General features: G+C 38.2%; 1 protein-coding gene across 1 annotated transcript in view; it reads left to right on the top strand.

Moving 5' to 3' along the window:
• Window positions 1-6,808: 6,808 nt before the first annotated feature.
• Window positions 6,809-26,996, top strand: part of LOC135220532 (alpha-tocopherol transfer protein-like) — a 205,471-nt gene continuing 185,283 nt past the window's right edge. The window contains exon 1 of the mRNA XM_064257715.1: window positions 6,809-6,967. The gene's annotated coding sequence lies outside the window, so the exon portion shown is untranslated. The remainder of the gene's footprint in view (window positions 6,968-26,996) is intronic.

Below are 26,996 nucleotides of genomic sequence, written 5' to 3'. Positions count from 1 at the left end.
CACTTTACAATTAGGGCCATTGACTGCGTTTCCATTGATTGGCCTTGACGAATACAATGTTGTCTTCATGTAATGCAGTCAGGGGGCCTCTCGAAGGTCATGCCCGTCCTTTAGTGATCTCAGGTAACCCTCTCTCAAGAAACTGCTTGCAGTGTCCAGCCCACTGCAAGGATCCAAGCAGATTGCACGGCTGGTGAGACAAGTGAGGATTCAAAGGGATGTGTCATGAGTGCTTGGTCAGTCGGGAGGGGAGGAGGCGGTGGTTGTTGAAGAAGAGCTTGAAGGCCACAATACATGCTCTGCACCTCCCTACCACTCGCTTGGCAATAGCCCTTAGTCCCAGGCGCCAACAACCCTGTCAAAAGAGAGTGATTAAGATGTTGATCCCACAGTGCATGTGAGTGATGTGGAGGTGCTCAAGATATAAAGAAACTAATAAGTCTTTTGAAGCAACATCATCAATTCATGCTTGCTATGAATTTTGGCAGGTCGAGTCAGAGTTCCTTTTCCATGAATCTGTCTCGAGGCAGCAACAACCAATGCTTGTTGCTGGACGGATGTTTCATCCTCAATTACAAGCTGTTCAGGCGGGCCCTTTTGATGTTGAACGGCAGGTTTTCTGGGTTGCGGGTCAACAGGATTGCAGCAAGTTAGGACAAACAGCAGCTTTGCATCACACTCCTGTGTTGAAGTAAAATCTCCCCCAACTCGTCAGACATGGCTCTTTTATTTGCATTCTTATCATGAACATGAGTCACTTCTATGTTTCTCGTTTGCAAATTGGTCTGAGGGACTATCTGGCAGGTAGTAGAACATTCAGTGTTAACTTTAATCTGTTTCCCTATCGAATTTAACTGTGCAATGGCAATGCAATGCGAATTATCCTTGAACTCATCATAGGGGTGTTTTCTTTTGGTGCCCTTCACTCGTTTCGGTTACCTTTTGCTTCATCCCTTCCCCTAACTCGCATTCTGTTCCTGTGAACTGCTTGTGCATGGCAACACTGATGGTATCTATGTTGGCAGCAGATTCTACTATCAGACAAACATGTTGTGTTCGGACAGTCAACGTGTCTATCCCCTGTAGGGCCCACTGAGGTACCCTCCCATAAGGTCCAATCCCATTATGAATAACGAATAGACTAATTCCTACGAATTTCTCCATGACAACAACGAAAAAGTTGAAATAATCAGCCCCATTTATCAAATTAACGTGTCTTAGTACATCTCCTTTGATTTCTGAATGTGCCATCTGGTACCCCCCATCCCTCAAAAACTGTCTTACATTATTCAAGCCTATGTTGCAAATAGGCATATCTACATCTTCACGAACGACTAATTTAGCTCATACGATTCTTTTAGACACATAAATCTTACAAACTACGTCATTAAATTCCCCATTTACTGTTGGTGAGCCAAAAGGTGCAATATTGAGTGATACTTTCTGAACAATTGTTACCTCGAGTTTCCAGGCCAACCAAGTAGATATGAAGCTGCACTGACTTCCTGAACCGAGGAAGATTCAAGTTTGAAATGGTTGCCGCGTGTATACAAAATGGCCGTCGTGGTGGGGAGTAAGGTGGCTGTATTTAGTGGCAATTATGCACAAGGACTGAATTACTTTGAGTGGCTCCCCTTCGAGGGATCCGATTAAGTAAGTATATTTTACCACATCGTCCAAATCTGAGTGTTGGTTAGTGTGAGCATTGAATAGTTACTTAAAGGTGGTGAACTCGCTCTTTTTGCCCTTGAATATTGGCAATGGGAGCTCTTTTAATTGAGGCGGATGGGTTTTAGGCTGCAATATGCTAGTCGGAGTACCAATACATTTAAGCAACAAGGTGATTGTTTTTCATGTATCTTCTAATGCGTTTACGACTTTAGTTTCAACAGTGGGCTCCAGTTTAACAATATGAGTTAGATGCAGAGATCTGAGTTGCTGCTCATCAGCTTGAATACAATCTAATAAGTTCTGGTACATGGACACCTTTACATTTAATAAATCAAGGAGATTCGTTTGCGCTTGATGGCAAAGATTTACATTGATCAAACATGGTAATGCATGTCACTCACAATACCCTAATGGAAAATACAGATAACTTGCCTTAATAGGAGCTCACCAAACCTGTGTCTGCCTCAGTATGGATCTTTCAAAAGAAGGGCGATCTGAGAGGTCATTTTTTGTAATATCAAAACTTAATATAAGGAATCATTTCCTTTGGACAAGTTAAAATTGAGACAATTTAATAAACCGGTGTGGATTCCACAGGCATCAAAATCTATGAAATAATAATTCTGATAAGAATAATTCAACTAGATCAAGAACCATCTCGTTTTTGCCGCCAATTGATTCACGGCAATACTAATTACTAACAAACCTATACCCTACATACGTGTCCCATTGTTCTAAACTTCCCATGTATTTAGGATATGCTCTACACAATAGTACAATCCCAAATACGTACCTGCACAGTAAATATAATTTCAAAAAAATCTTACTACACTGAAAATTATCAATATACATAAAATGCAGGCACAGAATGATGCGCAAAGTTATGAAGGCTAAAGAAAACGTGCGTCTGAATGGTAGGAGATACATAAGAATAACAGTTGTCGGCTGGTACGTGATTTTGCAACATGACTTTTAAATAATATTAGGGTGTTCTGGGATGATATTTTGAGGTATATATTTTTCTGAACTGTCAAGTCAGGCGATGAACTGTTAAAATAGGCAGTTATATGTGTTTTAGGGCTGCATATAGTCTACTTAGTAACAGTTGTAGGAGAGTTCTGTAATGAGTTTTAAGATGATGGTTTTGGGTGTATTTTTATTTGAAATGAAATGAAATTGTTTTTGTATAATAACTTAAGGTATATTTTTGTTTGCCGGCTCAAATTGATTAGTAAAATGTTAAAATAGACAGTTATAAGCATATTAGTTTAAGGGGTACTGGGTATACACATTTTTAGAGGGGATTTTTGCATTTCTGCGGCAGGTTCTGGAATCTTTTCCTGAAGACCTATTCCTGCACTGTATACTTGGGCATCATCTGCGGGGGAACGTAACCCCCCCACTTTTTTCATCCAAGTTTTATATAAGAGATGCTGGAAATAAGGCTATCAATAATATAGAATAATATGCTCACCACAATTATAAAATATTAAGGTAATAAAGAAATAGATTATGTAGTTTTTCATTAGGTTTGTGGTCAGATTAATTGATCTTTCAAATTTTGTCAGACGTAAAGCTGTTCTCACACATTGGCGATTCGAGCCAGCAACCGTTGCAATAGTTGTATTGCAAATGAAGTACGACTGAATTATGATCACGTCTTTATGTTTCCTCACAGTCGTCAAGTTTCACAATGTACACTGAGTGATCGCGACAGTTAGCTGCTGCACGTATTTGTTGCAGTCAAGCCACGGCAACAGCAAAAGTCTCCATGTATTGCTGACATACGCAAGAGCTCTGCCGATGACCGAGAGAGTGTCGCAATCCTCTCTCGACTAATGTACTGTGATTACTGTAGACGTAAGTAGCAATTTCGATGTATGGACCCCATTACAATGTACATGATGTACTTGGCAAACCCCTCAGCTTGCACAGAGGGGTTGCTCAGTAGCCACATTGTGACATGTGCATTTCCAACCATAAAAGGCAGCATCCCAGATGCCAGGTCAACATTCTAGCTTGACCTTTTGTGACCTTCGGTGGTTTCCATGCTGTGGCCTTTGTTGGACCATCATGCCCGAAAACTTTATGAAGATGGTGAGGAAGAAGGCTTACGAAGACGCAACGGAGTCAAGTACATCTTCAGCATCCGCCCCCAACCATGGTTCAGATGACCCATATCGGTTCCATTCCAGCGAAGATTCTTTATTTCAAGCATCATTGGTCCCAATTGATGTTGAGGAGGAATGAGTTTTGGAATCGCACTCTGAGTTGGATATCCTTGGCAACGACAAGGAGTCTACGACGGATGCAGTGAGGGTCAGCGATGGATCTGAACACGTCCATAGGAAGAAGACTGTGTTTTCCTGTCAGACTCCCAGGAGACGATGTTGGGAGCATGGTTACAGCAGCACCACTTCCTCTACAACAGAGACCTGGCTGAATTTAAGGAAGTGGCAAAGAAGATGTGGCTTTTGCAAGAAAAGGCCATGTACTTCAGAGCGACCTTGACTGAAGCGCAGGTCAGCATGCGGTTCAAGTCAATGAGAACCAAGTATGGCTGGTTAACGAGGACCAAGAGCGACCCGGGAGCAGTGGGGGGACTGGCAGACAGGGAAAGGTGGATCCTGACGACGTTCAGCCTCTTCAGGAAACACATTGTCTGTCAGAAGAAACCAAAGACTCTTGGTTTGAAACTGGAAGTTCTTCCCTGTATTTGTTTCATATGTTGAGCTTTTTCCTGATTATTGAATGTTCATATAATGCTATAGAATATTTTCATGTTTTTATGTGCCTTTTCCAAATATATTAATAAATTTCCATTTTTGTTTCCCTAGAGTCCCCTACTACTGCTGCCGGTGCCCTTCCTGATGCCCCTGTTGTAGTCTATATTGATGTTGGTGGTGATGATGGGAATGTAACCATCATCCCCGTCATTGAGGAATATAAGAGGAAGAGGAAGAAGCTAGACATCCAGACTCAAGATGTTGTTGTATTTTTTATTTAATACTAAAAACTACAATATTTACATTAGTTCTACAATTAAAATTTTGAACACAATAATTTGTGTGTAAGACATTTCTTTAATTTTCCCCAATACAAAAGTAATGCAAACGATGGCAACTTCCGCAATGAACCATTACAACAGCATTGTGCAAGTTGAAGTGAGATTATGTATTTATGTAGTCGTACACGCAAGGTTTTACAGAACCCCAGTTCCGTGAAGGCATGACGATTTTTGACGATTTATTAGTGATTTACTTACGTAATATTCCGACTTACATAACGGGATTGTACTGAGACGTGAACATGGATGCCACCATATATATAGTATATATACATATATAGTATATATGTATATATACTATATTTAAATATAGTATATATACAATATAGGTAATATAGCTTATATATAATATTTCAATATAGTATATTACATATATGTATATAGTATATATACTATATTCATTATAGATATACATATATAGTATATATGTATATACATATCATGTTTTAATTAAATACAGGAGAGCTTTCTCAAGACTCATTTGACATCTTCCACTTTGGCTTCCATACATATTGTTTTCAATATCTTTACTCCCCTTGCTACTTTCTTATGTTTACCTAATCTGTGATTCAACTCTTCTGTCGTCGTACCTTCATCAGTCATATTTATTTCTAAATATAAGAATCAACTGCTTCTATCCTCACATCATCCAAATTCCTGGTTTTCATTTAGCTTCACAATCCTGCTCACATTTACTGAGACGAGAATGCTCCTCTGGCAAACACATTCCGACTGTCACTGGTTTCTGCTGCTGTTTCTCTTAAAGTTCTTCTGTATGGAAGTCAGACATGAATGCTAAACGCAAATGGAAGAAAAAAAGCTTGACGCTTCTAAAATAAATGACCTGTGTAGTTTACGCAGAATATGAACAGAAGGGGTGAGAAATGTGGAAAAATTAAAAAGTGGCAAAACGTTTGGCAAAATATAATGTTGGATCAGCTGTTTTGAGATTGTCCAGTCATGTGGAAAGATTGGAGGACGATTAGGGATGGTGGACAGACTGTAAAATCATGACTATTAGGAGGGAAGAGGAAAGACAGACTTTGAATGATCTAGAAATACTAGTAGATGTATGAAATGGGCACAAGAAAAAGAAAAGCTTAGACATATAAAGTGAAAGAGTAGATGCGCAATTATAGTTGATGGCGCAAAGTATGTAGAAGAGTTTGACTTATTGCTTCTGTGTGAGTGAGCAATGCAGTCAATATAACGGAAGTTTTCTGTACAAGGCGTTTATCTGTCGTTCAGCACCTCTGTTCATATCCGCTGTCTTCCTTCTTGCCATCCACCCTTCCCTAACAATTGTTGCATAGTGCAACTGCTTTAAGGTTTTCCCTCCTGTTACACCTGTCAAACCTTTCTACTCGCAGTTTCCCTTCCAGCGCTGAATGACCGCTTTGGTCCCAGTGCTTGGCCTTTGGAATAAAATCCATATTCCATTCCACTGCTAAAGTTCACTGATTGAAGTATGAATATGGCGGCACGACCATTGTATTTTATTTTCTACAATCACCCTCTGTCAGTTGAATGGAGATATATATATAGATATATATATATATATATATATATATATATATAATATACACATACATACATACATACTAAGTGTACGAGGGAGCATAGTCCCAAAATATACATCCAAATGAAGGGGCAAAAGCTTATTTCCAAATTATGACAATATGTCTACGAACAAGCGGACCTGGCGATAAGATTACTTCTTCCACCCCAGATAACAGACAAACGAACTGTCTCTTCTTCTCTCTTTATCCGCCCCCCCCCCCCCCTCATACACACACACACGCGCACAAACAAACAAACACACACAACATTCACGCGGCCTAAGTCGTTGTTTAGGACGTTCCTCTTGCAGCTAGTGGCGCCTTTGCCATCTCCAGCTGCACTATTGCTCGTGGTCCTCCATACCTACAAATCCCCAGGACGAACGATCTGCTGCTTGAAGCGGTTTACTCATCCATCTCCCCTGTTCTTTCCCGTCATTCTTGGTTGTTTCCTTCTCTCACAATTCCCTCAGTTCCCCTCTTTCATTCCCTCATTAGACATTCCTCCCCGTAACCCATTGACCCATTGCTGCCTCGTAGGCCCTGGAGTGCGTGTATGTGTGTGTGTTTGTTTGTTCTTGCGCCGTCCAAAGAGAGCAACGTGGGTGGGTTGTACTGCAGTAGTCGCCGACTCTTCGACCTCACAGAAGCTCTCTCTCAGTGACACCAAGTAAGGGAACGAACAGAATTTGAGTGCATGTGTGTTTGTTTGTGCAATGCTTGTCATTCTTTTCAGTATCGCTGTCGCGTTGTGTGAAAACCATCATCTCCAGGCGGAAATGTTTAGCGACCGAATCATTCAGTTCGCGTGATTCGTTAAAACAATGCGTCAGTTGTCTTCCTTCATTCACGGATGACCTAAGTTAGGAAGACCATTTCTTCTTGTCCATCGGGATTAGTTATAGTACATTTTATGGACAATTATTCTGTTCTAATGAAGAAACAGACCTATTACAAAAATAATAGTATTGTGTATGCGATTTCACAGCAAATTAATTTGTGTTAACTGTAGGGTCTGTATTTTTGAAAATGTAAAATTTTGTTAAATCATATCCGGTCAGTTTCAGCAGCCTGTAAGCCCACCACCCTCTTTTTTGATAGAATGTTTCATATCTCTGGCTTTTCATCTTTTAATCGTTATCATTAATTAGTCATGATTGTACATATCTGCATACGGAGTTAACTTGCTCAGAAATCTCCCGCAGAATTCGTAGAACTAAAAGTAGTCACGAGGAGGAAGAAACTGGAGTTTTAGGAAATCGGTGCCAATTCACAATAGGCGAAGTTTGTTCATTATGTATGATTGTGCGCATATGACTATAGGCCAGAGTGGCTTTAAATATAGAAGAATCCTTATAAAAGAGAAAGTGTCACCTAACTCATTTGTGAAATGCGCTGGCTTTTTCTTTTTTCATGAATATTATTGGAAAGAGCCCTCGACCATGACAAGATTTGCGTGCCGGAGGCACCGAGGGGAGGATGAAATCCCAGAGTTTGCAGTTCTTATGTAAAGCAGAAATAATCGTTAAATGGCCGACTCGTAAATTTCCAATCCTAATTTCCATACAAGGAGAATTGAAGAGAGGAAGTTCTAGAGCCTCAAATGTTAATGGCAACGTCATCGGTAAATGTGAGTGATTACATCTAAATTCTACGATTTTTGCACATAGTATACGTGAGATAACAAGGTAAGCAAAGATATATAGAAGTTTTGTAGAACTGAATGTGTATTATTCTGACCATCAGTGAAACTAATAGTTAAAAATGATCTCGATCGGGACCCTGACCTAAAAACCGGAGCCCATGAAGGGAAAACTGAAATACGTTAGAAGTAAATTGCAAGCCACTAGAATAAAACTAGAGTCCATGAGGGAAAGCAAAAACCAACGCGTGGAAAATAAAGGCAATGAAGGGAAAACCAACATCAATGAAAGGAAAATGATAGTAAAAAAGGGGACAACTGCAGTATGTCCTGTGAGAGAAAAACGAGGGGAAGTCGGTCGATCTCTGCGTAAAGTAGAAGGTACGAAAGTTAATTAGACCAGTTGGAGACCTTGAACGGTTCCAATATCCTCCACGTGATGCTATTTTTTTTTCATTTATTTCATAATGATTAGTCATTAAAGTAGTCTAAAGGAGATTATGTCGAATAGGTGGTGGTAGACTTCACACATATTTATCGCAAGTTATAATTCAGGAAGAGATGAAAACCCTGTTTTTGTATTTTCCTAATAAAGTAGAAGGATGATTCATGTGGGAAAATAGATTGGGAGTTTATATTGTGAGTTCAATTAAATAGAGCGATAAGAAACAAGGGTTAAGATAGTGAGCTGGGAAGAGAGGTTCAGAGAACTGTAGAGAGAGAGGAGTAAACATGACTCATTACATTTAAATTAATAGTCTCTATGAAAATGAACAATATCATTCAACGAGTGAAGATTATTAACGGAAATAAATATAGACAAAACTAATTTTTTTTCCGCAACTTATTGCCGATGGCAACTTATTACGCTGGTTGTAAAATTGTCAGAGGGAACTCTAAGTCCGCCTTTTGGAAAGGGGAAGGTTATGGCAAGCGCCAATCTTGGTCTCCTTAAAAAGAAATAAATAAATAAAAAAAAAATAGATAAATAAATAATAAACAAATAAACACAGCTAATTTTGGTGAATGCGGGTAACAGCCGCAATCCCCTCTTCTGGAAAGATCTCAGATAGCTGAGGCATAGGCTAATTAATCTGAGGAAAATATTTAAGATCTTTCCTGGAATGAGTAAGCGACAGAACCTATCCTTGTTCAAGGTAACAGTTTATACTTCGCAAATGGCAATTATCTCTCTCTCTCTCTCTCTCTCTCTCTCTCCTTCTCTCTCTCTCTCTCTATATATATATATAATATATATATATATAATATATACGTATATATATATATATATATATGTATATATATGTACGTATGCATATATGTGTGTGTGTATATAATATATTATATATATTTAATATATATCACCACACATATGCATACGTACATAATACATATATATATATACGTATATATATATATATATATATATATATATAAATATATATATAAAGAGAGAGAGAGAGAGAGAGAGAGAGAGAGAGAGAGAGAGAGAGAGAGAGAATGGCCATTTGCGAAGTATAAACTATTACCTTGAACAAGGATAGGTTCTGTGCAAGATGGATGTAATTGTTGGCGCAGTACGTGTAGAGGGTTTGACCTGTTGCTGGTGATCCTTCTGTGTAAGTGTAAGAAGCAGCAAATTTGATTGTGCCGGTAATTATTTTCATTCCTCTGAAATCGCTCATTCTAGGTAACGTGTCATATGATATATATATATATATATATATATATATATATATATATATATATATTCAACAACCCATACACACCACATACATACACTATTATACTACTATATATATATATATATATATATATATATATATATCATATCATATGACATGTTACCTAGAATGAGCGATTTCAGGGGAATGAAAATAATTACCGGCACAATCAAATTTGCTGCTTCTTACACTTACACAGAAGGATCACCAGCAACAGGTCAAACCCTTTACACGTACTGCGCTAACAATTACATCCATCTCGCACGTGCCCTCTTGCTTATCGGATTTTTAGGTCCGTCTCTAACTTCATTCGTCACCTTCTCTTCCCCTTCCTTTGAAAATTGTACTCTTCTCACCAACCAGTCGCCTTCCATTCACTAGAGATGACCAGACCATATCAGACACTGCTCCATCCTGTCTCCTGAGTTGGTTCATCAGTCCCTTCATACATTCCAGTGTTCGCTTCCGTAGAAACATGGTCTCCTCACCATCTTTAGCTCGCATACTGCGACCTTTCTCGCTCCACTGATTCGGTGATTCATTTCTCTCATCCTGCCATCTTTCAAATCATAAATTCCCAGATACTTGAAGAGTGTGCTGTTTCCATTCTCTCAACATCCATGTAAAAAAATCATTGCTACGTCTTCCTGGTTTCCATTTACCATCCTCACCTTACTTTGCTCGCGTTTATTCTCAGTTTTCTCCTCTTGCAAACACTTTTGGACTCTCACTAATCTGCAGTTTATTTTCACTTGACACTCGTAGCGCCGTTTCATCTGTAAACATCAGTTTTTTTTTTCATATTCTGTTCACCGTCCATCTTGGTCAGCAACTTTGTACCTTTATCTACTGACCTTTCTCTGACTTCTCACATCACACGTCCATAAAAACATTACAGAGCCATAGTCTGTCTCATGCTCATTTTTGCAGCACACAAATCTCTCTCCTTTTTATAAACTCTGCAAATCATTCACTTCCATCACAAACACTTTGACTTGCTCTCAGCATTTTCCCTTCCCTACCATAGATTCAGTGATTCCCAACCTGTTGCTTGAGAGCACCACTGTGCTCTCCCCATCCACGGTCTGCCTGCGCTCTTCGACAAAGGTGACAATCGTGCTCATGATCACTAGCTATTTACAGGCTTAAGTATGATTAAGAGATAATCGGCACAACTGATTATGGATGCATAATATGATGGTGTTTCCCGTAAACCGTTGTTCTTAACATTAGACCTTATTTTTTGTAATTAGTTAATTTTTGTAGACTACAGTTGGGTAATGGGTAGGTGAGCTGCATAAAGAGTCTAATGTACAGTAAGTGTACATTATACTTCACATGCGATATTATTGTGGACCTGCAACCATTATTATTATTAATTATTATTATTATTATTATTATTTTTTTTTTTTTTTTTTTTTTTTTTTTTTTTGCTCTATCACAGTCCTCCAATTCGACTGGGTGGTATTTATAGTGTGGGGTTCCGGGTTGCATCCTGCTCCTTAGGAGTCCATCACTTTTTCTTTAGCTATGTGTGGCGTTTCTAGGATCACACTCTTTCTGCATGAGTCCTGGAGCTACTTCAGCCTCTAGTTTTTCTAGATTCCTTTTCAGGGAGCTTGGAATCGTTGCCTAGTGCTCCTATGATTATGGGTACGATTTCCACTGGCATATCCCATATCCTTCTTATTTCTATTTTCAGATCTTGATACTTATCCATTTTTTCCCTCTCTTTCTCTTCAACTCTGGTGTCCCATGGTATTGCGACATCAATGAGTGATACTTTCTTCTTGACTTTGTCAATCAACGTCACGTCTGGTCTATTTGCACGTATCACCCTATCCGTTCTGATACCATAGTCCCAGAGGATCTTTGCCTGATCGTTTTCTATCACTCCTTCAGGTTGGTGCTCGTACCACTTATTACTGCAAGGTAGCTGATGTTTCTTGCACAGGCTCCAGTGGAGGGCTTTTGCCACTGAATCATGCCTCTTTTTGTACTGGTTCTGTGCGAGTGTCGGGCATTCACTTGCTATGTGGTTTATGGTTTCATTTTTCGTATTGCACTTCCTACATATGGGAGAGATGTTATTTCCGTCTATCGTTCTTTGAACATATCTAGTTCTTAGGGCCTGATCTTGTGCCGCTGTTATCATTCCTTCAGTTTCCTTCTTTAGCTTTCCCCTCTGTAGCCACTGCCAATTGTCATCGCTGGCTAGTTCTTTAGTCTGTCTCATGTATTGTCCGTGCATTGGTTTGTTGTGCCAGTCCTCTGTTCTGTCTGTCTTATTATTATTATTATTATTATTATTATTATTATTATTATTATTATTATTTAAATGTGTGATTTATTTTGTTAGAGATTAATTGAAATAATATTTCTAAAATTTTAGTAAATCTATGAGGTACAGTGCAAAACAGCAAACCTCTAAGACCCACCTCAGTGTTTTCGTGTATGCTATGGTTTTGTAGCCAGAGAGAGAGAGAGAGAGAGAGAGAGAGAGAGAGAGAGAGAGAGAGAGAGCAGGTTTATCTTGAACTTGAGTTGCATTCACAGCAGAAAGTTGCATTTTTGTGTTATTTAACCCATACAAACGTCCGTTTGTATGAAGAAAATGTCAGTACAATGAAGATGTTGGGAGCAACCAGTTTGTGCTGCATGGAATCATGGGTCTCTGTCTGTGAATGTAAAACATGAGGTAATAGATTTGGTGGAACTATTAGATCACAGGTATTTTATCTGCAAAATGGTTCCCTTTTCTGCTGTATCATTTAGCATTAAACCAATGTATTCTCTGTTATTCTAAGTGCTACTATGTATGCTATTACTTTTCTTCATATATGAAGTACCAGTTCGGAAAACGTGAATAACTTCCAATGGAATCTACCTCAGAAGCTTCGTAAGTATGTTAAAGTTTGTGTAGGGCTTGAATTGTTTTGCTAACTGGACCCCGTCCAAAATCTGGCTAGGGCGCTCGCAGTTAATTAACTCGAAAATCATGGGGTCATTATGAGGCTGAACTCCAGTAAAGCGAAAACACTATTGATTAGCAGATCTCGTACAGATTTTCCACCCCATCCTCCCCTTCAGGTGGATGGGACTTTGTGAATGAGTCTGCAACTTTTGACTCGCATCCAGCTTTTGAGAAACATCTAATGAAAGTTTCAGCAAATGCCACACGAAAGTTAGGTATTTTCATAAGGCCTCAGTTATTTATAACAGTGATAAAATGAATGCAGCCAGTTTTAGATCATTTGTACCCTCTTCCACAGAATAAAGTTCTCGCTAATAGTAGCGGTTATGACTTGGACCATCGAGGGATGGTCTCTTGTTTGTCACTTTTTCATAAGTTGTATTTCAACAGAGACTTTTCACATTCACAGTTGATCCCTGATCCCCTTTACCTGCCGAGAGAGAGAACCACCAGATTCGCTGAACAGCAGCAGCAATCTGGAGTAGAATGTGACTCTCTCTCTCTGTCGAACTTCCCAGTTCCAGAGGTCCTTTATCCCTCCCACCGCTGGACTGTGGAACAGCCTCCCTTCAGAGGAAGTCGTGCAACTGGAACTTCAGATGTTCAAGCGTAAATGCAATGCATCACTGCCCTAATACTATTTTTCTTGCATCTCAATACATTTTGATCTATTTATCTATCTATTATTTTTTTTTCTTTTTTTGATAAGTTGGGTCTCTTCTTTCTGTATTTGTTTTTACTTCGTCTTACTTCTTCCTAATGAACAGCATATTCTTTGGACGCTTCATTTTCAAGTCAATGGCCCCTGTGGGCTTGTTCATATGAATAGGTTTCATGTACTGAATAATAATAATAATAATAACAGTAATAATAATTCCGTGTCTTAATCAACGAGAACTGGCCCCCACGTATACCAGACCACACTGCGAAGAGGTAAACAAATAAACGGCCCAGGAAATTTGAACCTAATTTAAGTAAAGCTGTGTTTAAGTATTTCTTGTAACTTTTTTTTTCGGACCATATAGCTACCAGAACCAAAGAAAGGTAATCTGGTGTACTTAACGTCTTTACTAGCGGTCTAGAACGAAACTTCTTATTTGAATTTTTTTTTCTGAATTATGTAAATATAAAAATGGGTTAAGAATTCTCTGTAAATTAATTCTGGAGGAAAACCATGTCTTGGTGAAAGACTTAAAAAGAGGAATAAACATTGTAAGCTCTATCATAGTGCGTATTGAATCAAATTTATAGCAGTATTTCACAAGTAAAACAAATTTTAGGGGGACGAGAATTAAAATGTTCATAAAACAAATCCACGCGTGAAAGTTCCTTGATGTGCCACCTGCCTTAGGCAGTGTTCCTCATTATCAAGTTATTATAAGCCTACTATTCAAGGAAAAGATCAGATGAAAGGAAGAGAGAAGTGATTACTATACCCAAAATAATTTTTTATTCCTAAAAAGCTCATTATATCAAAAGATTTCGCGACAAAAAGGGAAGATTACAACGTAGGCCCGTACCCAGAGTTTTTTTTTTTATGGGGTGGGATGCGTTTTTCCCAAAACTGGATCTTTTCCTCTATAAATAAATGTCATTGCATATATAGGTATATACAAGATGAAATACTTGAAAATGTTATTTTAGTTATATTTAGAAGAAAAATTGGGTATGCGGTCTATGCCCTTCTACCCGATTAGATGTTATTCAAAGTACTGACTTTGGTTAACAGAATTTTACTTAAAATGTTGAAAGTTTGCACGGAAATTCAAGAATATTTCTTCAGTTTCATTGATTGATTCATTTATTATGTTAACGATAACATGCATATTGATTTTTGTTGTTGTTATGTTATATACTTTTTGACTTAACAAAACACAAGCTCGACCCTACGGACATTACGTGACCTTTCGAAGTGCAAACCAATTGTAATTAATTCTGTGTACTTACATAAGAGAGGCTGGCCTCGACCTCGATGACAGTCTAAACATGGAGTTAATTACACAGATGACCGTTGTTTTACATTCCTTTATATCGCATAGAGATGATTATTTATTATATCGTTACTAGCGGGAATTAACTGTGGCCAATGTTGCATGGGGACTAAAAAAATTCTATTAACTGACGGTCAACGAAAGGAAAGTCATCAACTTAATGGTGGTCTGGATCTGGGCCGGTAAGAAGAAATTTGGACCCTAAATTAGTTCATTAAAATCGGAGTGACCTTTCTCTTGGGAAACGTTGAAAAGAAAGACATTTGGTGTCGCAAATTGTAGAGTGGATTGTCATGAAATTTTAGACTAATTCACCTTGTAAGACAACGGTTTACGTGGTGGTCCACAAATTAATTAAATTGCAAACATACAAACATTTTCATGTACCTCTGTGGGTCGTCGGTTTTGATCTATTGCTCTCACTGTCTCAATTATGACACTTGCACAGTATCAGCGTCCATGTTCTATGATTGTGTCCATCAAGTCACTGCCCCAGAATTGAAGTTCTGTCAGAACTTCTTGAGAGCATTAAATTAGTGAATAATCAACAGACTAATTAACAGCGTCCCTCGCCCTTTCTCTCTATCGTTCTGCTCACTTCCGATGGATGACATCACTGCCTGTTTTCGACAGAAGTTCATCATGTTGCAGTTTCGGTGGCCTTCAGTCAACACAAGACCTAAAGAAGTCCTTCCAGTTTTGACGCGCGGTCACCCTCGCCGAGTCAACTCAGTACCTAACGTGTGGTGGTCTGTCTGGAGTTCTCGAGTGGCTGTTTCTTTTATCTAGCCTAGATTAGGTAAACTTTGTGCTGGCACGGGTTCTTGCTCTTTAATGTCGTTTTTCTGAGCGTTTATCTCTTTTATACTTAAGTTGCGGACATATTCTTCTCATTTGATTGATATCAAGTAGCTTGACCCGCAGATTTCAAAGTTTTTCTCCTTTTCCTCTTGTGCTTTGGGTAAGGCAATTTTTTTAATTAAAATTTTATTACAAATATCAATTAATTACATACAAACTTTTCATGATTATATCAACAATATAACATACTAAGAAAAATATTTGAAATGGAGTATATTTCATAATTTCAGATGTGATTTACTAATAAATGGAAGTACATTAATTACATGAATTCAAATATTATTCACATACTTACTTGTGAAATGTTTTTCAAGTTCGTATGCATTTGGTGATACCCAGTTTGTGTACTTTATTTTACATTTTAATATTGAAATTATTTGACTTGGTGACACCTCTTCTCTGCAATACCACAAACAATTTACATACTCAATAATAAGTATACTTGATGTCTTTTTCTTCTTTTCGTTATAATCGAAATCCAACATCAATACTTTTATTGGATACTGAACTTTAATATCACATACCTCTTCAAGCAAATTCTGGAACCACTTCCAAATTTTTTTGACATATTTACAAAAACAACATGCAGATGATTTTCATTTTCCATATATTTATTGCAAAAATTATTATCAGCAATATTCAATGTCTTCAGTCTTTCCGTAGTAGCCAAAGGTTCATACAAAAATCTATAAATAATACTTCTTTGATAGGAGTCAACGAATTTGCATAAAAGGTTACTCCATATATTACCCCAGTTATGCAACGGCTACCTCTCAATTACAATGGGCTTATGGGTTGGCATCAAATACTGATAAATATTCTTACTTTTGACATATGGAAAATCAGGCATTCTCAATCATTTCCTTACATTACCAATAATTATGTTATAAAAGGGAGTAGCCACATAAGACATATTAGGGCAATCTTCTACAAACCATAACAAATTTATTCCAATACACGACTAAGCGCCTCAGTGTCGTGGTTGGTTTGGTGTTTGCTTCTCACCTCGGTGGTCAGGGGTTCGATTCTCTGCCATTCCATTGAGGAGTGAGAGATGTGTATTTCTGGTGATAGACGTTCACTCTCGACGTGGTTCGGAAGTCACGTAAAGCCGTTGGTCCCGTTGCTGAATAACCACTGGTTCCATGCAACGTAAAAACACCATACAAACAAAACCAATGCATGACTAATATAAGACTAATTCTCGTCCATAATTATGAAATAACATAATATTCAAGAACGTACAGGTTAAAATAGCTGCTGCTTTATAAAACACATTAATAACCCCAATACCACCACCTGTTTTTGGCAGATACAAGGAATCCCTTTTAATTGTTTGGTAAGTTCCACACCACAAAAACCGGAAAACAGATTGTTCTATAATTTTTGCTTTATTTTTCCCTAGTGGAAATACATGACACATGTACCAGACTTTACTTAAAATAAGAGAATTTGCATGAATAGCCTTTTGATATAAGGACAAGTATCGAGTCGGAAGCATATTTATTTTTACCTTAACTTTATTGATTAAAGCATATCAGTTTTCATCTACCATTTCGTTATAATCATTGGTTATCAATATCCCTCGTAAGTCACTAAAAAAGCAAGCAAAATCTGCGAATGTATAAGGGCATGAGGGAGCAAGAGAGTCCTAGTCAAGTGCAGAGATTACTGATCAAACTACAGTATAAGAGTGAAGTTGCTAAATGCATAAAGAATAGAGGTGGAGGCACGCGAGGTGAACTGTTTGCACAAGATGTCTGTCGGTTAGGGATGGTTGTCAGGGTGAAAAGCCTAGATATGGCAACAGCGAAAGATGGACTGAAGTATTTTGAGTTAATCTGGACACACGGTGAGTGAAAAAGGATAAAGTAAAATATATATGTGTGTGTGTGTTTATATCGTTTACACATTACAAAACATCTGGATTGTCCTTTCACCAAGGCCCTTGACGGTCCCGACTGTACAGTATCGTTTGGTTGAAGATTTTTAACCTCTACATCATTGATTTTAGCGTCATTGTGACTAGTAAACTGTAGCGAGAGGACCGGGAAGGGAAGGAAGGCGGTCACCTCACTTGAGTACTGTGGACTGTGAAGGGTTGATGTGAGACTGGTCGCGTGGCAGCATCTTCCGCAGCTCCGGTTTTGAGGGAATTGTTCGCTTTCGGTGCAGTGGCGCATGATGGTGTTTAGGTTCAGGGAGAAAATAGGGGATGTTCGGGACGTTATATATTGCCATGGATGATTTGTTACATAACAGCCAATGAAAGACATTTGCATGGCGTAGATAAGAAATTTTGAGGAACAAAAATTAACAGAAGACTTCATTTATATATTTACACACACACACACACACACACACACACACACACACACACACACACACATATATATATATATATATATATATATATATATATATATATATATATATATATATATATATATATATTTATATTTATACATACAAAGATTATTTAAAGTATATCGTTGCATGGCATAACAGAAGCCTGATCAAATATTAATTACAAAATAACAGATAGGTAGTCATTGATAAAAAGAGAGAACTAAGGAGACAAGTAATGAGAATGCTGCAGTGGATCTGAGCATGTGCTGAAGAGTATAAAAATGGTTCTGTCGGGAAGCTAATTCAGAGGAAGATACGTCAGCAATGGAAAATGCTTGATCGATTAGATGAATCTAATGGAAATATGTTTGAGGAAGATGAGCATTCCTATGACGTCGATGTCGTTAATTTCTCCTTTGGCCTAAATTCTATATTCAATTCAATTCGTCATCTTCCTAGCATAACTGCTTTGAAGTTTTCCTCCTGTTACGCCTTTCAAACCTTTTTTCTCTCAGTTTCCTTTCCAGCGCCGAATGATTTCAAAGATCCCAGCACTTGGCCTTTGACCTCATATTCCATCCTGGAATATCAGTGAAAGTGATTTTTAAGTAGGTAAGGATGACGGTTAGGAATGCGAAGAATGAAGAGGCAGTTGGAGTTGATGGGATTACTTATAAGATGCTGCGGTAAGGTCACTAAGGTGGCGACAGTGTAACTGATCAGGGTGTGTAAGGTATGTCCAGGTGAGAAAAATTCTAAAGAAACCAGTGACGGGTATAATCAGTCGCCTCTCAAAGGGAAAAGGTGACTAAGAATTATAAGGGCAAGGCACTGCTCAGTATGAAGGCAAAGATGTATGGTGGGATTTCAGTGTAAAAAGCAAGAAAGTTAACAGGTTTGTTAAGACAAGAGCATTGTGGGTTTATGGACACAGTGCTATATTTACACAACAGTTATGTGAAAATTCTGGGAACAAAAGAAAAAAGCTTTCATGTGGTCTACATAGACCTAGGCCAAGTTCATGACGGAGGGGACAGCTGTTCAATGTGGAAAGTGCTGAGGATGTCTGGTTTAAAGGTAATATGCTGTAAGCAATTTAAAGTGATTATATCGAGGGTAAAAGACCTTACGAGTGTGACTGGCTTGGTGTCAAAAGAGGCCTGATACCAGGATGCAGTGTGTTTACAGTTCTAACTAAAGGGGACGTACGGTGGATGATCTACAGAAATGCGTACTTATACTAAATTGCACAATGATTAACATGAGAACAAAACCTATTTGTAAGGCAATACTTTCGGTGCTCACAATTCTAAATTAGATTCAAGTAAGGTATACATGACGGGAAAGTTGATCTGATATGAAATTTTTTAAAGTTATAACTATAATGTTCTGCTGCTGGCAGCTCGGTCAGTTAAAGTTATCGTACCGGTATGCCAGTGTCAATCTTTCTGGAATTAATATAGTTATGCCAAAATAATGATGCATTACCAGGCTGTTTTAAACACATTGAAAAACAACAACGCAAACGAAACGAACAGTATACATTTCCAATTTAATATCTTTCTTCCGCCTTACTAGCATTCATCTCTCTCTCTCTCTCTCTCTCTCTCTCTCTCTCTCTCTCTCTCTCTCTGAGTATATTACTGATAATGTAATGGAAAGCCTATTAAAGATAACTCACATTATCAATAACAACAATAACAGAAGCGGAGGAGCCATAGGTCAAGTCAGATGTCATGATGTTAGGGTAGATCGCAGCATTCGATATGCGGAAGTAAATATTGTAACCCCGTACGAAACATAAATGACGAAATATTTGCAGATGAACATAGGACATTTTTATTAAATTACAGGTAATATATGTTTCAGAATAGGTGAAAACAATTTTAGGCCGTTACTTCCGTATCTCTCAGGATAGTGCGATGTTCGAAGAAAGATGAAGAACTGTGGTTTTAATTCTAGAGGAATTGAAGCGAGTCCTGAATGGAGTGTGAATTGAATGATGTTTGCAGATGAGACATCGTTAACAGGGATAGTGAGGAATTGCAGTTGGAATATAAAATTTGGGCCAAAGGCCAAGCTCTGGGACCTCCGAAGCCATCAGCCTTGAAAGGGAAACTGAAAGTAAAGGAGTGGAGTGAGTGGTTAAAGGTTAAAAGTGCAACAAAGGGAAAACCTCACAGCTGAACTGGGAAACAAGTGTTATGAGTGAGTTGAAAGTAAGATGAAAGAATGAGACTAAGAACAGAGTTGCAGTAAAAGGAATAAAGGGGGTTGCAGCTAGGGATGCTGCAAAGAACCTTAAATAATGCCCACAGTGCACACTGCGAGGTGTACTGATGGCGCTACCCCCTACGGAGGGACAAGCGAGAAAAACTGGAAGAAGAAGAACATGCAGGGACAGGAGGAGGTTACAGTGGCAAATGGAGGAAATCGCTTAGAGTCAGACAGAGCAGTTAATGTGAAATGAGGTGTAACTCCCAGTAGGGTATTTGGGAGCACATTTGACGAATGATGGTAGGAGCAAGAAGACGCGCACCAAAGAGTAGGTGAGGCAGCGGGAAGTTTGCGGAAGATTTACAATAGAGGAGAAATGCCTATGGAATTCAGTGGTACTGAAATAATGTATGAAGGCATTGCAGGATGTGGAACGAGTGCAAATGAAAGACCAAAGATTGAATCAGTTGTGATGGAGGTTTCACATAGTATACTATGTGGTATGTGGAAAGCATGGAAATGATGGGAAGTGTGTAGAAAGGTGAAGAGAGGGTCAGAGTGTTCTGAGATGGTTTCTTTGAGAGAATAGAAGGCGGTAGCTTAATGAAAGGAGTGAATGATTCCGAAGAGCTGGATGCAAAGCTCAGAAGAAGACTTGAATCTGTATCAGATTAGGGTGTTCAGCGTGAAAGTGAGACTGGTGTTTCCTTGACAGTCTGGTTAACAGTACTATAAATATTACATTAGAACTCATTTAGTTTTAGAAACGCTTAGGTACTCTCCTCAGGTTGAAGCGTCCTGTTCCTGGGTCTTCGTTGACAACATCAATTTTTATGTTACTCGGCCACTGTTCTGTATATAGATTTAAAACTCACTTAATCATATCTATTACTTACCGTTGTTAAAATGTAGATTTGGAGTTTGTACTCCGTTTTCGCTCGGTTTATTTCATTCTTGTAAATGGGTGTTCACACAAGGCAAATGACTTTAAAGTGATGGTTATATATTACACAGTAAAAAATAAGCGGTAACATAAGAAAGTGTCCAGGTCGCCAGTCCAGGCCTAGTACATATTACTTATGGCCCAGAAGCCAGAGCAAAGCTTCCTTGGTTTTGCTCACCTCCACAGGAGTCAGTGGAGGAAGAGAAAGAGGGCGGCATCGGGTTGGATGAAGGTCATCATTCTAAAACGAAGGGTATCATCACCCTGGGGACTGACGTTGCTCTACAGAAATAATAACTGGATCGAAGATGAGGTTGTTGTATATAATGGTAATCATTCTTCTGATACACAAAACATGAGAGCGCCAGAAAGGTGGGCATGAATGGCTCACAATGGGTTTCCTTGAATGGTTTTGAAAAGATTTTGAAGAGTAGGGGGGGGGGGGGGGTGATGGGGGAGCGGTGGGCGAAATTTCAGCATAGGTTGTAATTGTGCCTGCGGTGGTACCCTGCATATGGTGTTGTAAATATGGACTAGGCAGCGAATTCCCAAGGATGGAATAATATATAATGTATATATTATATATATATATATATATATATATATATATATTTTATATATATATATATATATATAAAATATATATATACATATATATATATATATAAATATATATATATATATTATATATATATATATATATATATATATATATATATATATATACATGGTTTATGCAAGGTTCACAAAGAGGAGAAAATGAAAAGCTAAGTGCTGAGGAGTACTTTCATATAATTACTACACATTTTAAAGGTACAATGAACAAAGTAATGATGAGATTTTTTGTGCATCAGAAAACTTTACGTAAGAAAATAAGAAAAAGAATTTTGAGCATCATATCGACTGGCAGAAGTGCAGATCGATAGTTGCTTGTAATTATGATATTAAACGTAACATTCTTGAGTTTGGTCACATAGAATTATATCATGACGAGACGGTCTTTCTAAGTTAGATGGTTTTATTACTGAAGAAATTTGTTAAGCAATTATGTGCAAATATTTCGTCATAACTGCCAGACCTTAGTTGTGTGTTTGGTTATTTGGTTTTTCTTTTTGACTTTGAGGAGTCGTTTGTATGTAATTCAGTAGGCTCAGTTTGGACATCTGTTTTAATAGTGCAGCAGATATGTGTCAGAATTGTGCTTTTAATCATAAAAGCATAAGCTGTGGCACACATCTGGGGCATGCTTTTAGGAAGATATTTGGCCATAGGAGGACACTTGCAATTGTGCGTTAGATTTTTCTAGAGCAGGAAACTGCTTAAAGAGGGGAAGGTTATTCTTTTTGATGGGGTCAAAAACGTGCTTTGCTTGTGACACAAGCAGGTATACTGGTCCTTACCCAACTGTCAGTGACAAGCCTGGTCAGCAATGTCGTGGCTATCTACTGTAAGTAAATCATTGCTTCTGTCACAAAAGGGATTGCCCATGGTTTCAATGACATCTGTTAGTGATTTGATATCTCTATAAAATGTCTGCATGTTCTGTTCATGGTGCCACAAATTTGTCTTTTTGTTAGCGTCCATAGATGATTCAGTCTCTTGTATTATCCGTGCCATCTCTGGGCCACATACCAAGCACCGTCTCAGAGCCGATGGATTCTCAGTAAGCCCTACTACTTCACCCTCACCTTTCACGGCTGCGTTGTTTAGTTTGTGTGCCAGATCTACGGCAATATCAGAGAATGGGCGTGATGTCTTCTTGACTGTGAAGTTTCCAGACAAAAGCTCAGTATACACATTTGGATGGGAGTCTTTAAGTGTCACAATGTCTCTCAAGTGTACTGGAATCCACCTTGCATAGTTGGTGTGATCCAAGGCAAAGAACCAAGGAACAAGCATGGTAATGGCTTCAGTGTATAACAGGAAGTCTGCCTCACGAACAGCCCGGATAAAGAGCATCACCATCATTTCTAGTTGTAGTACCAAGCCCCAAAATTGGAACTGAGGGCTTACTTCAGCTCTTTGCTTGCACCAGTCTTCGAAAGACACTTTGCAATTTTCATTTATACTGCTACTGTATTGAGCGGATGCCTTGTGAAGGAGAAAATTGAGACTTGCAATTGTAACTTGATGTGCAACTGTGTCGGCATTTTTCTAAGATATATTTTGAAGTCAAAAGATCGCAATCAATAATCACAGATCTATATTACTGGTTTAGTGCATATACATGTTATACAGAAGTTTTAACATGTTTGGTGAGCTATAAAGCGTTATGCTTCAAGGAGCCAAAATATGCAGAATGCCAACACATGCATCTGTGCTGCGACAGCCTTTTCTTTAAATGGCTACTAAAGCATCCATGGGCCAAATTTGAGATGCCCATAGAGCTAAATATAGTCCTGATATCATCCCCTAACAGTGTGCAAAGTCTCATGCTTTTATGATAAAAGTCACAATTCCTCTGAAAATTTCACCTATCTGCTCTACTATAACTACCAATCTTGTTGTTAGGCTTTGAGGTGTTTGCGAATTGGATTGTCTGTAATAGGACTGGACCCACAAGATTGTTTTGCTCTTACTTATTCGAATCAAGTGTTTATCTTCTTTTTCTTATGCAAAATCACTTTCTTTGATCATTGTACCTTGAAAATGTGTGGCAATTACAACTAAGTACTCAGTACTTAGATTTCAATTTTCTTCTCCTTGTGGCGAACCTGCAAATCTGATATCACGCTAAAGTTTTTCGATTCCTCTGCATATATAATTACCTCTTAACGGCTATTCTAAATATATATATATTATATATATATTATTATATATATATATATATATATATATATGAGTATTATCACACACTGTGATCATATATAGCATTAAGCTACAAATGTTCTTTAATATCTAATTCGCTCTACCTCGGAATTAATATATTTTCATAAATGTTAATCAAAGGGGAATTGTTTAGTTGCTAAGAAAATCGGCGGCTCATGGGTGCAAACCACTGAACCAAGAATTCAGGAAGTACAGTTAAGCTCTTTACCCACAAGGCTATCACGAGAGTAACAAATTAACGCCGCCTCTCACCTACAAAGTCGGACCATATATGTAGATTATATAAGGGATGGTGTAAACGGGTGTCGTTTTGATCCAGATATCCGTCCATGCAACTTCTTCATTATTATTCGTAGAGAAAGAGAAAGCATTTTTCGAATAGAACTTTTCACGAGGATTCCAAATAAGCTGTTACCTTTCTTCTCCGATGAAAATAACGATAATATTACGGTTCAAACAATGCCGACCTATGGTTGTCCGCCGCCAGGCGCTAGCCGACTCCGTGAACTGCGGTGTGTTGCGTGTCGCATCATTTATTACAAAAGGGAGAGCGACCTAGTTTTTTGTGACCGGTTTATGAGAGAGAGAGAGAGAGAGAGAGAGACGTACTCCTCTCCGTATAGCGGGTTTGCATGCTAGCATAATAGGGAGTTGGTACGCCGATCAGTACCTTCGTTGTATAATACTCCAAATCATCTAATTCGGATGACATCCAATTCGACTTTGCTCGTGTTAATGCTGTCGAGGTGCTTTCAATCTTTTCGCTGGAGGTCAAAGGGCGAGGGTCGTGGAGCACCGCGATGGCGCCTCTAGTCTGACACGCGCTTTGGGAGACTGCATGGGGTCTTGTAGGTTGTATAACAACAACAAAGACAATAATGATAATAATGCAAGTTCCATAACCTGCAATAATAATAACATAGCACTCTATATTTTTATTTATCAAACGATTATTTGTAATTATATTAGTGCTTTTGTTATTATTATTATTATTATTATTGGGCACAGTTTTCCGTGTCGAAAATGAAGACGATGGTTGCAGGTCCACAATAATATCGCACGTGAGTATATGGTCCTGCAACCATTATTATTATTATTATTATTATTATTATTATTCAGTACATGAAACCTGTTCATATGAACAATCCCGCAGAGGCCATTGACTTGAAATTCAAGCTTCCAAAGAATATGTTGTTCATTAGGAAAAAGTAAGACGAAGTAAAAACAAATACAGAAAGAGGAGACCCAAGTTGTCAAAAAAGAAAAAAAAAAGATAAATAGATCAAAATGTATTGAGATGCAAGAAAAATAGTATTAGGGCAGTGATGCATTGCATCTTCGCTTGAACTTCTGAAGTTCTAGTTGCACGACATCCTCTGAAGGGAGGCTGTTCCACAGTCCAGCGGTGTGAGGAATAAAGGACCTCTGGAACTGAGAAGTTCGACAGAGAGAGAGTCACATTCTACTCCAAATTGGTGCTGCTGTTCAGCGAATCTGGTTGTTCTCTCTCTCGGTAAGTATAGGGGACCAGGGATCAATTGTGAATGTGAAAGATCTCTTTTGAAATACAACCTATGAAAAAGTGACAAACAAGAGACTTAGTCCAGCGGCTTGATGACAATTTTGGGCTGAATTGTGCATTTTTTGCTACAAGCGTGAAATGTTGCCCAAAGGTGCCTTTTGATACCCTAAAACGATATAGATATGGAGACATTTCAAAAAGCGGGAGTAAACCCTTTTTTTCTACTTTCGTCTATTTTTGCCTCTAAGATAGCTGAAATAATAACTTTGGTGTCGTAACAAATGTTTTGGGGTCAAGGATTTCAATAATACTTATGAAGACACTCTAGGCTTCATAGTTTTAATAACGGCTTGCCGGCGGCATTGTTTGAACCGTAATATGATCGTTATTTTTCATCGCAAAAGACAAGTAAGAGCGCATTTAGAATCTTCGTGAAAAGTTTTATCGGAATAAGGTTTTGTTTTTTCGCTACAATTAATATTAAGGAAGTTAGCGTGGTAGGATATTCGGCTGGATATTTGGATCAAAACAGCAGCCGGGTAAAATCAATCCGTTAATACAATCGTTAGCTTTCATCGTATAAGAAAAGCAAGATCATATTTGGAATCCTCGTGAATTGTTCTGTCAGAATAATGCTTTCTTTTCTCTCTACGAATAATAATAAAGAAGTTAGAATGGCCGGATATCCAGATCAAAATGGCACTCGGTTAAAAACCATCCCCTACAAAATCTACATACTATATGGTTCAACTTTGGCTCAATTCGGTCAATTACTAGTTTCGCCGTCTTTAGCGAACCTACACACATAGCCCGACCGTCAGCTTTGTATATACATATAAGATAAAGATATAATGATTTATTTTTTTTATTTAGAATGTTTCCAAATTGATTGGTATCAGTATTAATAGAAACAATAATTCTTGAGACCTGAAAAACACTAGGTTGAAACATGTCTAATAATTTGTTTTATTTCCGATATTACTGCTGATGCAAAATGAAAAATAAAAGTACTCTAGAAGAGCCTGGAACATCAACTCAGCGTCCACCTAACACCACCAAATGATTGGACTGTGTGTATTTTATGTCAAAAGAAAATATTGAACCACTGCAATGCCCAGGAAAATCAAAGAGATCCAATTTAAGGATCGGTTCAAAGAGCTTATGGTAGTAGTGTTCCTCTACTTAAAGTTAAAGTGTCTAGGCTTGATGAAGGTGAAAGCATTGAACCTTGTCTGCAAAGTAATACTGCATTATGGCATAAATCATGTCTTTAAAAATTCAGCAATACTATGGTAAAAAGAGCCGAAAAGAAACGTCAGGCAACAATATAGCCATCTGAAGCTATAGTTCAACAAAATATGTCCGAAAACATGACATTGTCTCCTCAAGTACTCTTAGTTTGTTTTTTTTCTGTGTGTGTGTGAAAAATTAGGAAAATCGACAGCAACCTTTCAACTATATCTGAAAATGCGTATAAGGGCTCTCCAAATACAGGACCAAAAAATTTTAGCAGAGAAAAGTGAAGGTGGTGCAGTGGGATTGACACAAAATCCAGCAGCTCTTAGAAGGTGGACAGTAGGCGGACCTGAGGTTGCAAGACTAGTAAATGAATTTCACATAGTGTTGGAAAATGAGCACCAGTGAAGT

This window comes from Macrobrachium nipponense, chromosome 2, assembly GCF_015104395.2.
Source record: "Macrobrachium nipponense isolate FS-2020 chromosome 2, ASM1510439v2, whole genome shotgun sequence".
NCBI classification, from domain to species: domain Eukaryota; kingdom Metazoa; phylum Arthropoda; class Malacostraca; order Decapoda; family Palaemonidae; genus Macrobrachium; species Macrobrachium nipponense.
The sequence above is the reverse complement of the archived record's forward strand: the minus strand, read 5'-3'. Positions and strand labels throughout refer to the sequence as shown.